Source organism: Ambystoma mexicanum, chromosome 7p (genome assembly GCF_040938575.1).
Source record: "Ambystoma mexicanum isolate Mex_15411 chromosome 7p, UKY_AmexF1_1, whole genome shotgun sequence".
In the NCBI taxonomy this organism is placed as follows: domain Eukaryota; kingdom Metazoa; phylum Chordata; class Amphibia; order Caudata; family Ambystomatidae; genus Ambystoma; species Ambystoma mexicanum.
The window spans coordinates 755,693,749-755,708,079 of record NC_090939.1 but is presented as its reverse complement, the minus strand read 5'-3'; the positions used below and the strand labels follow the sequence as shown (position 1 = coordinate 755,708,079).

General features: G+C 43.8%; 1 protein-coding gene across 5 annotated transcripts in view; it reads left to right on the top strand.

The window, feature by feature from the left end:
- LOC138526302 (LIM and senescent cell antigen-like-containing domain protein 1) overlaps positions 1–14,331 on the top strand; it is a 548,584-nt gene that overhangs the window by 169,372 nt on the left and 364,881 nt on the right. For 2 of the 5 annotated variants that reach the window (XR_011283545.1, XR_011283542.1), the window contains exon 1: positions 9,858–10,167. The exons of the other annotated variants lie outside the window; for them this stretch is intronic. The gene's annotated coding sequence lies outside the window, so the exon portion shown is untranslated. Of the gene's footprint in view, positions 1–9,857; positions 10,168–14,331 lie in introns of those variants that run through there. 5 annotated transcript variants of the gene reach the window in all.

The following is a 14,331-nucleotide window of genomic DNA, read 5'->3' as shown; positions in this document are numbered from 1 at the left end:
GTGCACGGTGCCAAGGTGCACGGTGCCAAGAGAGCAGCTGAGCAGGGGAGAGGGGGAGCGAAGGCAAGGTGCTTCCGGAACCGGAGATGGTTCTCAAGTTTTAGAGTGGCAGGGAGGCTGTTCCAGAGGGAGGGCCCAGCTGAAGACGGAGATCTACCCCCAGCTTGTTTCTTTGAAAAGCAATTGACCCTGAGGGAGTTAGAGGAGCGAAGAGCTCGAGATGGGAGGTATTTGCGGAGGTATAGCTGAAGGTATTTTGAACCCAGGCCCCAGAAAGCCTTGTGGACAATGCAGAGGGTTTTGAATTTAATCCTTGCTGCATCCACTGGGAGCCAATGGAGAGATTTCAGAGCTGGAGCGATACGATCCCAGGGCTTGAGGCCAAAGACCAGTCTCGCTGTCCTGTTCTGGATTAGTTGCAGAGGGCGGAGAGTAGAGGCAGGTAGATTTAGAAAGAGGCTGTTAGAATAGTCCAACCTAGAGAGAACCAGCGTTTGGGACACCGTGAGCTTCTGGGAGAAGGAGAGGAAAGGCAGAGTACCTCTGAGGAGGTGCAGTAGAAAGTTTGACTTTTAAGAGGCCTCAGAGATGTGGGCGGAGAAGGAAAGTGTGGAGTCAAAGATGACCCTGAGGTTCTTCGCCTCGCAGGTGGGGGTAGGAGGAGGACCAAGGGAGGCTGACCAGAGAGTGAGGGGAAAGGATGGTGAAGGTGTGCTGATGAGGAGGATCTTCGTCTTGCTGGCATTCAGACAAAGATCATTGGCGGCACACCAATCTTGAATGGCAGTTAGGCAATCGGAGATGAGAGCGGGAGAGGAGGTGGCCGAGGGCAGCCTGAAAATGAGTTGTGTCGTCAGCGTACCACTGGAAATTTGAGCAGAAAATGCAGTGCAGTGGGCGAGAGTTGCCAGGTATTGGTTAAAAAGCCAGGGCGAGAGATTAGACTGCTGGGGAACACCACAGGTAGAGAGGAAGATGTATGATAGGAAGGACCCACATTGGACCTGGGAGGGTCGATTAGAGAAAGAGGTCAGCCAGGCCAGAGCCTGATCAATGATACCCAGGTTAGCACGGAGACCTTTAAGCAGGATGGTATGGTGGACCGTGTCGAAGGCAGAAGAGAGCTTGATGAGGATATAGGGAATGTTAGAGTCAAGGTTGAAGAGCAGATCTTCACTGATGTTCAGGAGAGCCGTTTCCGTGCTTCTGGCAGCTCTATAGCCAGACTGGTGGTCATGGAGACAGCCAACAGAATTGGTATGTTAGTCCAAGCCTCCACTATCCCCCTCTAGTCTTTACGATATTACATTTTAAAATTGGATAGTCCAAGCCAAACTATTTGCCACAAAGTTTTGAACAGATCTCGTTGTTACTTCTCGAGTCTGTATACTGTATATATTCCACATATAATGCTGCACAGTGTTTTGTGGCCAAATTAACAATTAGTTGTTCCTGGCTCTGCTCAACTAGTATATTCTTCATGTGTTTTTTTTAATTTTTATTTATTAAGCAGCCAGCTCAAAGCATACTCTGGTGCCATGGTAAGCCATTTAGCTGCAGTTTACCATATTTGTACTATGTTGCTTGATGGTATGGTTTTTGCTTTGGATAAGATTACTTCTTATAATACCTTCATCAATGTATCAGCTGGGGCATTTGCCAGTTTTCAAAGCAGAGTCTGGGAAACAAAGGTGTAGCTTTACATGAATAGGTGCTACATCGAATTCCAAGTAAATCATTTTGATCACGGTATTGGGGGATCGGGGTGCAATCTCTGTAGTCTCTTTAGTATATAACTCTCCAATTTCAAAGTCTTGGAGATTTGCAAAAACCCAATTTTCGGCCCTATATAAAATAATGGGTATGATCTTTGCGTGATACAACTGAATCAGTGCCCCGAGAAAATAACCCCCATCTGTAAGCACGAGGGAACCAATCGAACCTGTTATTTTGGCAGTTTTTAATTTATTTGTTCCAAATGCATTGTTCCGTGTAATTTATTATCCAAATTAATACTCAGAGACTACAACTGCTACCCCGTCCAGCACCCACCTCAGTTTTTTCTTTGTGTTGGACTAAAAACCATAATTTTCATTTTGGCAAGGTTCACAATTATTGAATTATGGTTAGTGTAGATTTTGAAATGATGCAAGGACAACTGCAGGGGTCAGGTCCAATAGGATGATATCCTCCTAGCCCATCTATTGCAGAGGAGTACCCCCAAATTTCGGGGGAACAGATGAATTGACAATGGTATCTCTCAAGTCGGACAAATAGAAATTAAACTGCACTGGTGCTAAAACAGTCTTGCTTAAGGCCTTTTTGGCTCGCTATCCAGTCAGTTGTCCTAACAAGTTGATCCAGGCGAACCTTCACCCTAGTATGATCGTGCAGCTGAATGATCATTTTTAATAAACCTAGGGGAATTTCCTGTGTCAAAAGTGGCATCTAAGTCGATGAAAGTCGCGAATACTGGTATTTTGCATATCAACCACACCTGCAGTATGTTGGTAGTTGGGGTTAAATTGTTGACAGTGGTATTAAAGCCCTTCCGGAACCTGGTTTGGTTAAACGGGATGATTTTATTATTCAAGCTGAGCTAGAAGAACTCGGGCAAAGATCATTGCCGGAGCATCTATCATTGTTAATAAGTGAAAATTTTGTGTATCGGCGTGATTTCTTTTTTTAGGATCCTTAAAATAATGCTGTCCCGCCAAGATGTAGGGATAGATTGGGTCACACTGATCCAACGAAAAAGCCAATGCTAGGCATTTGCTCAAGCTAAGGAGTCGATTTTGATTAACGTGCTACAGATCCCGTCTGGGGCGGGGGCCCTGGAGGGCTTACTGGCCCTTCTGATGCAATGGATGTCTTGAATCATATTAGAAAAGATACAACTTGTGGCTATCTCAGCCACAGTGGAATTTCCCACCTCGCCCCCAACAAAAATCAGCTCCACGTGGAATGTCCAGTTCGTCTCCGAGACGCCATTGATGTCTCTGTTCTTTGTGACATTACCATTTACCAGATTCCAAAACATAATAGGATTATTAGTAAGAGACAAATGAACCACAGCCCGCCAATGGGTGCTTTCGATCTAGAACTCATTTGAGCCATTTATAGTAAGTATTTTTAATAGCCTTTGCCTCACGGGTATGTTGTATTGAATTAAGATTCTAGATAGCCAAGGCACGCCGCTCACATCGTTGGACACTTTTTTTTTTCTCTCTCTTCAATATCCTTAATCTATGTATGTCAATGTGATTTATTAGAGCCAATACCAGCCCTACGGTAGGAATTACACTGAACTATGAAATCATTTATTATCTTGTTCATGCTACATTCATAGACCATTATAGCTGTAGCTGCAGCTTGTCTGGAGACCTTTACTTCAATCGACGAACTAGCCCTCTAGTAAGCATCAAGAGTTTCAGTAGTCACAACCGACGCCTGCCCAATCCAACTATCACTCCAGGAGATCCGATTCAATGATGCACTGATGTTCAATCTCCCAGTAGAGATAGGAATATAGAGCTCTGATTGCAGATTCAAACAGGCGAGTAGGGGTAGTGATAACTTTCGTGACGTTGGCGCACACACACATCTCCGATTAAAGAAGGAGAATTTGCAACAAAGATGTAGTCGAGGATTCTGCTGCTACTGTTTCCAATACATGTGAATTTATAAGAAGTATCGGAGGAGTAGGCACTGTTAACCATAGAAAAGCCAGCTGAATATAACACCAACTGTTTCCCTGCTGACAGGCCCTAACTGAATTGACAGCCTGCAGTTTAGAAGAGGAGAGTGGGTCCAGTTCCCCCGCCCAAAGGGTGGGGGGAGATCTTGTGGAGTCCTTGCATTGAAATCCCTGCAAATAAGGGCAAAAGTGCCTCCCTCCAATTATTAATTATTGCCTCTATTTCATTAGTTATAGCAGCGTGATGTCTCTTATAGGGGGGATCGTATATGTTGACAATCACGGTGTCTTTCCTGTGCATATGAGCAGCCTCCCTTGGGAGAGTTACTCTACCAATGAGAACGTACTCTGATGCACAGGGGACTTCCACTAGACCCAATGGTTTCTTGGTGCCCAGAGCTAGTCCTCCTTAGGGCAGCCCCTAGGCCCCCGGCTAAGCGAGTAATCCTATTCCACCCGGCTCACAAAACCCTTTGTGATTGACAAGTCTCCTGGAGCGCGATCACATTGAATCTGTCAATGTGGTCCAACAAGCCATCCTGTTCATACAAGTGGCAAGGACCACAAGTGTTCCAACTTGAAAACAAAAAAGAGGGGCTAAAGTCACAGCTAGGTTCATGATAACCAACGCCGCTCCACCATACTGGCTAACCATGCCTGATGAAACTCCTCCCTCTTACCCCATTTCCAGACGAAAGGCCGCTTAAGTTGGTGCATTCACCAGTCTGAGGTTCTTCCAATAGATTACTTTGTGCAAAATGTTGTGTGGGTTTGGCGGTGCAGGACCTCTCCTGTTACCGCCCTTGGACCCTCCAGCAGGAATGATAAATCTGCTCCCCTGCTTGTCTTCCACCTCAGTAAGTGTACATTCCTAACCCAATCTGTAAAAAGCGGAACAGTGGTCCATTATATATGCAAGACTGCCATCAGCGTGAAGAAATACAATAGATGTAGCATAATTAACTTTTTTGCAGATGTCCACAATGCAGATTTCATTACTGCTAATGCGACGAAGTGGAATAAAAGTCTGTAGAAGCTCTATTAGTCGCGAATTATCTTTTGCCATTACAAAAGATACTTTTAATTTGTAAAGCCTTGATATTAGCGCCATGTATTGAGACTGATGGCTCGAGTAAAGTGTTGTGTAAAGCGGTTCCCATGTCAGTCTGGACCGTGTCGTTGTTCGCCCCACCATGGCCATGTTGGCAGGAGTCGGGTTGACCAATAACTCCTCAAGATTATATATTGACTCTTCCACAGCCTCTCCAATTTTTGTATCTACAATTTGTTGTCCTTTTTCAAAGATATGTTGCTCATTAGTGCCCTGGCATTTATTTGCTTGAAGCAAATTAGGCTGCCGTCGACCTGGACGCTTGGTGGCACCAGCACACGGTTTTTGGTTGTTGCCACCGGTAAGAGCGTTATCACTTTCATCCAGAATCGCCTGTGTAACCATTGTAGCACAGTTTGACAAGCATGGAAGCTTGTTGCGTGGGGCTTGTAGATTAGACTTGGAGTTACTGCTTCGAAAGAGAACGCAAGGGATTATTAGAGCCAATATTTGGGAGTACTTCCCGTTCCTTTGTTGTCAAACGAGCAATCCTGTACGATGACCTTCACACCATTTTGCTTCTTTCGTTCATACCATATGGCTGAGTCCACTTCAACCCTTTGAGATTTTGGGGTCAACATAGCGCCTGCTGCATACGACTTGTCCGAAGGCACTTTTATTAGTCCCATCATGTTCTTATTTATTTTAGCCAACAAACTATTGAGGGCCTTCGTAACATTGGGCAATTTGTTCCGACAGCCCGTTATTTGTTTCCGGGTAAGGACAACATTTATTCAGCCTGGCTGCAATGTCGTTGCGTTTGGTATTTAATTGGGTGAGCAAAGATTCCAAAATGTTGAACATTGCTGCAGGCGTCCCTCGCTTGTGGCGTATAATTCAACTCCTCCAGTAGCTCACCCTCAGATGACAATCTATTATTCAGTGGCATATTCTTTATTAGAGACTTACTGAAAAGGTTTTGATGATGTTTTAATTTTGAGTGAAGTGTTGAGGCTCGGCCCCAATCTCGGTCCCTGTCAAATTAAAAGCTTGCACCTCTGAGTCGCCTTCATCAGAGACGATCGCTACTGGGTTAAGTTGGAGGCGTACCCTGTAATGGTGAACTAGTAATTGCAACTGAAAAGTCTGGGCTTTGTTCAACACCCGGTGTTATCACGGCCCTAACTACACTCTCAATGGCCCTAGTGCCCAGATAGGGGAGCAAGGTAGAAAGCTATTCTGTTAAATTGGTACATAGTTCCTCAATGGCAGCTGTCTTGTGTAGCAGATTGTCATGGAGTAATGAATAATAATCTGTAATTTTGCATTTGATTTGCTCCCCCCTGTAGCGTCTCCCAATGCAACTGTACGTTGCGGACATACTCTAGATGACAGTCTGTGACTTTTGTCTTGTGCGGAGCGAGGCGTGCCGCCCAGCATGGTTGACAAGGCCCCATCGTTTTGAATAGGACAGACCAAGCTTGTTGGGTCGATGTTACGTTGTCCGCCTCCCCCTCCACCATATCTGCATGAAGCAGCAGGAAGATCTGGAGCTGGGTTACCATGACTCCCTGCTTTGTGACCGTGGCCCGCTTGGCCGTTCATGTTGCAATTGTTCCGGGTGCTTGCCGCTTCGGCATATGTTCCGTGGGGTGGGAGGAGGATAAAGAAAGAAACGGTTGTAACTCTGTTTTCCTCAGTCAGTGGCCTGTCAGTGAGATGAAGCGGCAAAATATAAAAAATACAGGCAGCTGATATCTACTAAATCAGTGCTGCATGCAGTCTTTGCCAAACTTTGCTTACCAAGTTTGGAAGAACAGTTAAGTGCTGACCGCAGAAGATGCTCAGACAGCAGGCAGCCTCCCTGGCTCTCCCGTCCCTGATAGACCACGCAAGACCACTTCTGTCGACTCTCTACCTGTGCTGCGCTCTGCTCTGCAATGGGTGTTAAGTAGTCTCAGTAGTAAAGCTCAGGTAGCAGGCTCTTCCTTGCAGCAAAGGATATGATGAAAAAACTAAACCACACAAGCCAACTTCTATCCACTTTCTACCCGCTTACTTTTTATGTACAAACACTGTATTTACTTGTTAACAAGCGAGATGTGAGTTGATTATACAGACATGAATAGTCAATTGTTGTGTACTTTTTATTGAACAGTTGATATATTATGTGGTAATGCAGATCACCACTTCTCCTGTGCATGATATGCATTTACTAGGAAGTGTGGGAGTGATATATATGTACATTGATCATACACACATGGAGATTCCTACTGCATGTTATTTTGATCACATAGAATAAGTTCAAGTTCGCTGTCTGAAATTAGGTATTTTGTGTTCTTTAAATTAATGTATTACTTCGAATTCACTACTGATGAAATTATCAAGGATATGAGTAGTTAATCGATTCTTTGATCACTAGAGAATTTAACTACCTTTCTTCAATTTTTCTTTTCCTCAATTATCATTACCTATTGGTTTCTTATTTTCTTGCACCTCTTTAGGGCCTTTTCTTGCACCTCCTTTAGGGCCTTTTCTTGCACCTCCTTTAGGGCCTATCACTCACTTTGGGTTTAAGCTTCCTTGTAGTTTGTTTATTTTGCAATTATTTCTCTAACCACTATTAAGTTGACTTTTTAATGATGAATTTTATGTTCAAACTGCTGAACACACACATGAGGATTTATGAATAAGTAGTGTTGAAATCTAATAATTTGTTTTCATCCATACTATACATGTGGCTAGTGGGGGACTCTTATCACAAGCACCTTTTGAAATAAGAATGCATGATTCAAATCCAGTATTCTTTTTCCGGTGGAAGGTATTGTTGGTTTGAAAGTTCTCCGTCTCTGCCATATTTTCCTGGAGCTGAAGTATATGAGCTAGGATATTTTTTTGATACAATGATGTACTGTCATGTGCTCTTACTATTCCATAAGATTATCTTATACAATTGAGAATGGCTGGGCAAATGTGTACTATAAAGATGGTATTGCGCACCATTTTACTTTCATTATATTCAGGTGCCATCCCTTAACTTTGCATACCACTGGCTAGACTGCTTTACTAACATTGAACATGCCGAAATATCAATGGTCTATACAGTTGATATGTTGCATTGTACTTTTTGTGATCCATGCACGTTTGTGTTATGCTGAAAATGTTAACAATTGGAACAGTCTGGTAAGTCGCACTTTGAATCCGCCATTGTGGTAGGAATGGCAACTTCTTCATTGTTTACATTTCAAATAACCTGAGGTAAGGTTTCTCGCGATCACTGCTACAATTCCATGACCTGGATTGAGTTTTGTAGATAAGATTTATGTAGTTCTGCCTTCAGCATTCTGGTAACTTTCATACATGAGCTCTTCGAGTTTCCTTACTTGATTTTGTTCTGATTTTTTAGGTTAATTTTTTGTGTGCATCTACTGTAGAATAAAAAGGAATGTAGGATCCAGGGGATTTTCCCCTAGAATCATCAGGTAGGATATTCATGAATAGAGCAGCTACTTTTAGCAACATGTTTTGAAACCCTTTAATTTTACTTTTTTATTTTTTAGTTGGATAGTCAGTTCTCACTTGGGTCACTATTATTGTTTCGATTTTGTGTTATTAGGCTTTGCAACATCTTTGGGTGCTACAGTTCTCTTAGAAGGCCAGATAGGATGTAGTTCTGTCTAAAGAACATTGGTATTCAAGACTTTAGGTGTATACATCTGAGAATTCTATGTATTATGTATTTTTGTATAACTAGCCCTGACAATGGACCTGTGGTCCAAAATGCATCGGCTACAGTTTTTGCTACCTCAGCTATGAGAAGACCACAATTGCACCGATAAAGGATGTGGATGATGAAGATTCATTTAATCTGTTTTATTCAAATACATTTTATAGAGATTCTGATGATGTGTAACATGCATTAGATTTCACTACATTATGGTGTCCTTAGTTCTGATGTAATCATCAGAAATGTCCTTGACTTTAAAAAAAACTCAAAACATTTCCTTTTACAATGAAATCCAAAACCTTCTGTTTTGTATGGTACAGTGAATTGATGCACATTTCAAAAATGTTCATAGCACAACTTTAGTTGAAAAACAATATTAGAAAGTATATGGATTCCTGGATCAAGCAATGTAGTTCCTCCCGGCGCGTTTCGGCTCTTTAAGAATAGCCAAGAAGGTAACGCTCCATATTCCACTAATATATAATTAACTAAAAGAACTGCAACTATATTAAGAAGGTAACCTGCATTCGCATGTTTACGATCGGTAAATGCTCCTTCTTGGATTCACCCCTGCCCCCCCCCCCCTTCCCCCCACACTCCCTCTTTTTTAAGGCAGGTGTAGCTAACTAGGGCGTTTCAATCGGATGGTAGTGGGGGGGGAAAGGGGGTTGTGCGAGGGTTGGGTGGATAAAAAAAGGATGGCGACAGTTCTGAGACCGGGAGCGGCACTAGAGGTATTCCTCGCTCCCTCATTGGCCAGCGGTGCGCCAACACGTGATTTTTTTTTTTTTTAAAAAAATCTCCGGTAGATGCACGCCTTTATTCGTCTAATTTCTTGGTGGAATTTCTGATGATTTTACCCTCTTGGGTGAAGTTCTAAGCCAACTTCCACAACCCCACTTTTTGACGTGTTTGCAGTAGGCAGAAACTGTGTCCTAGCGCACCAATTTGACAGTGAACTTTTTTTATGCTGTGGTTTTCTAAGTAAAGATGAGTCGTTCATAGGATAATTATTTTTACATTTTCTGAATTTGCAATTGCAAATCTTACCCATCTGACTCGCAGTTGTGTTTTGTAAGCCAGGTTCTCCTTTAGCGTTGATTGTTATGGTGTAGTCCTAGGATGTTACCTTAAAAGGAAACCTAGTTGTCCAAATGGGACTTTTTACAGAAAACTGAATTGTGAAAGACTTTAACTCTTACGAGCGTGGTTGAGCTGTGTACATACAGAGGCCGGCCCTTTAATATGCATTGAGTTTGTACATTCCGCCAGCTGTTTACAATAGACCGGCATGGAGGCGGGAGACAGACAGTTAAACTGAGGAAATGGCTGACGGGAAACAGATGTCGGCATTGGATTATCATCATGTAAATGTAACTGCAAAAAAGCGGCTTCTGGTCACAACCCGGTTTGCAGCCAGGCGGCTTGTCCTGAAGGGCTGCGAGACGTCCAGCGTGTGATGTGGGGAGGCAAAGCATACAGATAAAATGTGTGATGGATTGGCAGTGCGCAGGAATTTCCATTTTTAATCATAATCGGCTAGGGAGTGGTGTCCAGCTTGGACCAGCTGCTGCGGACGCATTCCAAAGGCCCCAGTGTGTACTCGTGCCACAGGAAGCTAATTTACACCGAGTGCGCAGACGCTCGCGGACTGCGTGCTGAGGCTAGGCGCTGCAGACGGCTGCTTTTGAGGTAAAGTCGCCTGTTGTGTTTGTATATCTTTGCGGAAGCACGGCCCTCCTTATCTGTGCTTTGTAATCTGTTCACCGGGAAATTGATGATTGATCCCAAGGAGTGGGGCAGGTAATTGGCCCTGGGGAATTTGCCCCCACTCAGCCATTGGTGGAGGTTTCTTACGCTTTCTGCTGAATACTTCATCATTTGATGGCTTCCTGTTTTTGTGAAGTTGATGTACAATGTTTGTGAACTATCTAATTGTACAGGTCCATCAGATTAATGCACTTTTCCAGGGTTTTGTCTCTGATAAGTGAGGATATTGCTCTATTTTTAGTCTGGGCTTTTAGGTGGCCTTTTGACCACCTATAAGCCGAAACTATTGAATTAGAGTACAGGTAGCGAGAAAGGGAGAAATGGCATATGAGGAGGGACACAAAGCTTGTTGGCTTTGTTTGGTTATGTACCCACCCACTGACTGCCCACGGCCACACTAATCCCTATGGCCTTTCCAACACAGTTCCTGCCGCTCCTGGCACAAAACACCTGTCCATGGGAACTCTTTGAGCTGGTTTTAATCAAGCATTACCATCAAACTTCACGGAAATGCCTGCCAGTGTTTATTCAAAGCAGTCTTCTGAGAGCTAATTACTTAATTGTAGCTGTCAATGTGCTACCGGTGTAATGAAAATGTCAACCAGGTCTGCCTTCAGCCACTCAATTTATAAGCACTATGCGTGGATTTTAGAGTCCTGTGTATAGCGCAGTAGGCATTTGCTAGGCACCTCTATTAGATGCCCAGGCACTCGCACCATTTTACACCTGCTACCATCAATGGGCAGTAATTACCATTATGGCAGTGCCTCTCCCACACCTTTATAAAAGACCGAACAGTTGGCATTGCCAATGCTTGTTTTTTAAATTTCTATTAGTCTTATGGATGGAAATGTTTCCACATATCGTTGCACTTTGTTTCTCCACCTTTCTTGCCCCCTACATTACTGCCCCATTTCCGCCACCTATCTGGCCATTTATGCCAGGCCCCTCTCCTCTCACCAGCTGTACCAGGATGCTTTTGGCTGTTGGTTCTCTCTCCTGCCCTGATGCTGGGGGAGAATCTCGGTTTTCCCCTGTAGCCACCCGCCACATTAAAAGCACGTCCTCTGGCTACCAGCAGTGGATGTTGGGTCATACAGGTGTGGTGTTGATGGATAGGACTCTAAGGTAAACTGTGTCTTCACTCCGACTCTGCCACGCATTGTATCGTCTTGCCAGAAAGTTTTCCCCAAAACGCGCCAAGCTCAGTTTATGGACTGGTCTCCCCATTGAATCACAACTGAATAAAATATGCTTTGAAGATTACAACATTTGAACCATGTACTTTATGGATTAGAAATTTCATAAATAATATATATTGAAATCTTTGACTGTTGTCAGTACCAGGGTGTGCAGGGGACGGCAGGGTCCATAGATTGGCCTCTTGTTTTTCTCTACGACCTCGTGTCATGGTCTGTATTCCTCCCCTGCACCCAAATGCAATTTAAAACATTCTATTTGAATATTAAGATTGATTGTAATACAATTTACACAGCGATGCAAAGTACTCCGTAGTAATTGTCCAAATCGTGTCTGTGTGAAGTTGCCCAATTTCGTAAGCGCCTATGGGCAAGAAATGTGGATGTAGGCCGCCTGGCTGCATGTGATCTCCTTTACACACATCCTGGCTGTCCGAGTCTCCCATTGTTGTTGCTCGCGGGTAGATCTTTGAGTAGCCCAGACATGCGATCACCGGGACTTTGGTCGGCTTTATATGATTATCCTTTTTGGAGAAATTGAATGCTTTTCTGGGCCAGGACCTTTGAGCATCGATGCCATTGAGTCCATGTGAGGTGCGAATTATGGTTAAGCATTGAATAGGACTCCCAGAATCTTTGCCTTCTGTGATATGGTTAATGCCCGCCCCTTTTCACCGGCCCTCAGTTGCGGGCCAGTCGAACAGGTGTGCTCATGGACCGTGCTTCCAATATTAGGCTCTGTTTTACTTCTGTTTACACCCAGTCAACACTTGTTTACAGAGTCAAACATAATCTAGAAACCTATGATATTCCTTTGATGCCCACCGCCGTCCTTCAGACCCATTTGAGTTAGTTCTGCAAAATATATTGTAGAAGCACAATTGTTAAAACGGAGCGGTTTGTTCAACTACCAAAACATGGATACCTTCAAGCTTCTGGAGCTGCTTCGCTTTGCTTCTTTTCACTGTTTAAAATTAGCAGTGTTTTTTATTTTTAGAAATAATAATTCATGTTACATTCAGTACTCCTTATCTGTGCAAACTAGCTATGAGGTGCTAGTGTAACATAGATTATGATATGGGTTTACAATGGGATAGAGATCAGTGGAGGATGGAAACATGGTCTATTGTGGACTTCCTGGAGGAGCGGGCTATAAGGGCCATTTACAGCCCTGCACAATATTCTAACCCGCTCCCCAGTCCCATAGATGACTGGTATATCATGCTCCCGTTGAATTTGCGCGCTATTGTCACAGGAGGGAGCAATTTGGGGGATGGCCTCGTGCTCCCACTGGTTCTCATGAAGGCCATCTGCACAGCAAGTGGTGGTGGGGGCAGTACATGGAAAGATGCAGCCGCACAATGATGTCAAAGACGTAGAGCAAGAAGACGGGGGGGAAGACCGCAGAAAATCGATCCGATTGAGGACCGCTTACCAGGTTATGGGCCTGAGAAAACCTAGAAGGTGTGGAGTGGGGATCTAGCCAATGGAACATAGGGCAATCAATTTGGAAATTGAGGCATGCGCGGAGAAGGGGGAGGGCAGACGAAAGGTTGGTGAGACGAGCACTGTGAGAGGGAAAAAAGGGGAGGTGCGCCGAGCCAATTAGAAGGATTGGAATGAGAGTTTCGAGCCATGTGATTGGCTCAGACACAGCTCCTGAGTTCTAATAAACCCACTTGATTATAAGAGTATCTGAAACACTCCTGATGCAGCAGCTAGAGTAGAAGTGCTTGAAGCATTGGTGACAATGCGGTAGAAGGTACACCTCTAATGTAAAAAAAGGACCTTTTTTAAAAAAGTAATAGTACAGGGGCAATAGATTAAAGCCGACCTATACAAGCATTGCCACTTTGCGGTTTGTGTATTTTGACTTGGAAGTAGTATTGGGGGGGGGGGCATAGGAGACACTAAAATACTGGCGGTGGCTGAGGATAACGGAAAGCCTGGGGAAGTTCCTGATGTGACCATCCAGGATGAGTGCTTCTCCTAAAACTGGATTTTGTTATTTAATGAAACACGCACAGTTATGGCATTTTCACAATCGCAGTTGTGCTCCATCAGTTTTATATGTGGGCGGAAGGATAGCTCTGGAGTAACGTGTTTGTCTTGGAAGCAAGACAATGCAGAGGAACACAGGTCTAAATCCAAGCGCGTTATGAAAGATGAATTCATATATTTTTTAGCTGGGGAAGGATCCTCCGTGAGGCAAGCTACTGCCTATCTATTAGATCCGTCTTTTGCAAGAATCTCCTAATTGGTGCTTGAGTTACATGCTCACCTCAAAGGTCTGCAAGACAGGGCTGATGGGAGTTACAGTTCACAACATCCAGAGAGCCAAAGGTTGCATAAGGCATGCAGAAGCAAGCTAGAGCCAGACTATAGGGAGTGCCTCCGCACTGTTTGCGCAAGGTTATAACACAAATGCTGTGTGTGTGCCAACAGTTTGTAAGTGCATCTTGCATTTGTCTATACCCTCAGCCAGACACTGCTCACCCAAACCAGACTTTGCTTAAGAATAGCCATGTTCAACCGATCTGTATGCACAGCCATACGCACCTCTTCCCAGTGCGCGAGATAAGATTTGGATGTGGGAGTATTTTACTCCCTATTTTTTTACAGCTGGGTGCAAAATGTTTTTTAGAGACTAAAAATGTATATTCCCATTGGAAATTGAACTTAAACAGGTAAAAATGTTTTAACTAGAAAACAGAAATGTTGTTTTTGTAATAAATATTTCTACCCACCCAGTTATTCATGCACATGTAAAGATGCATGTTTACTTCTTCCGATCAGGCAGTAGTAGTAGTAGTTATCCAGCATGGGGTCTGGCATGGATTCACATGCTCATGAATATTCCCCGTCAGGCTGGGAACCCTCGGTAAAA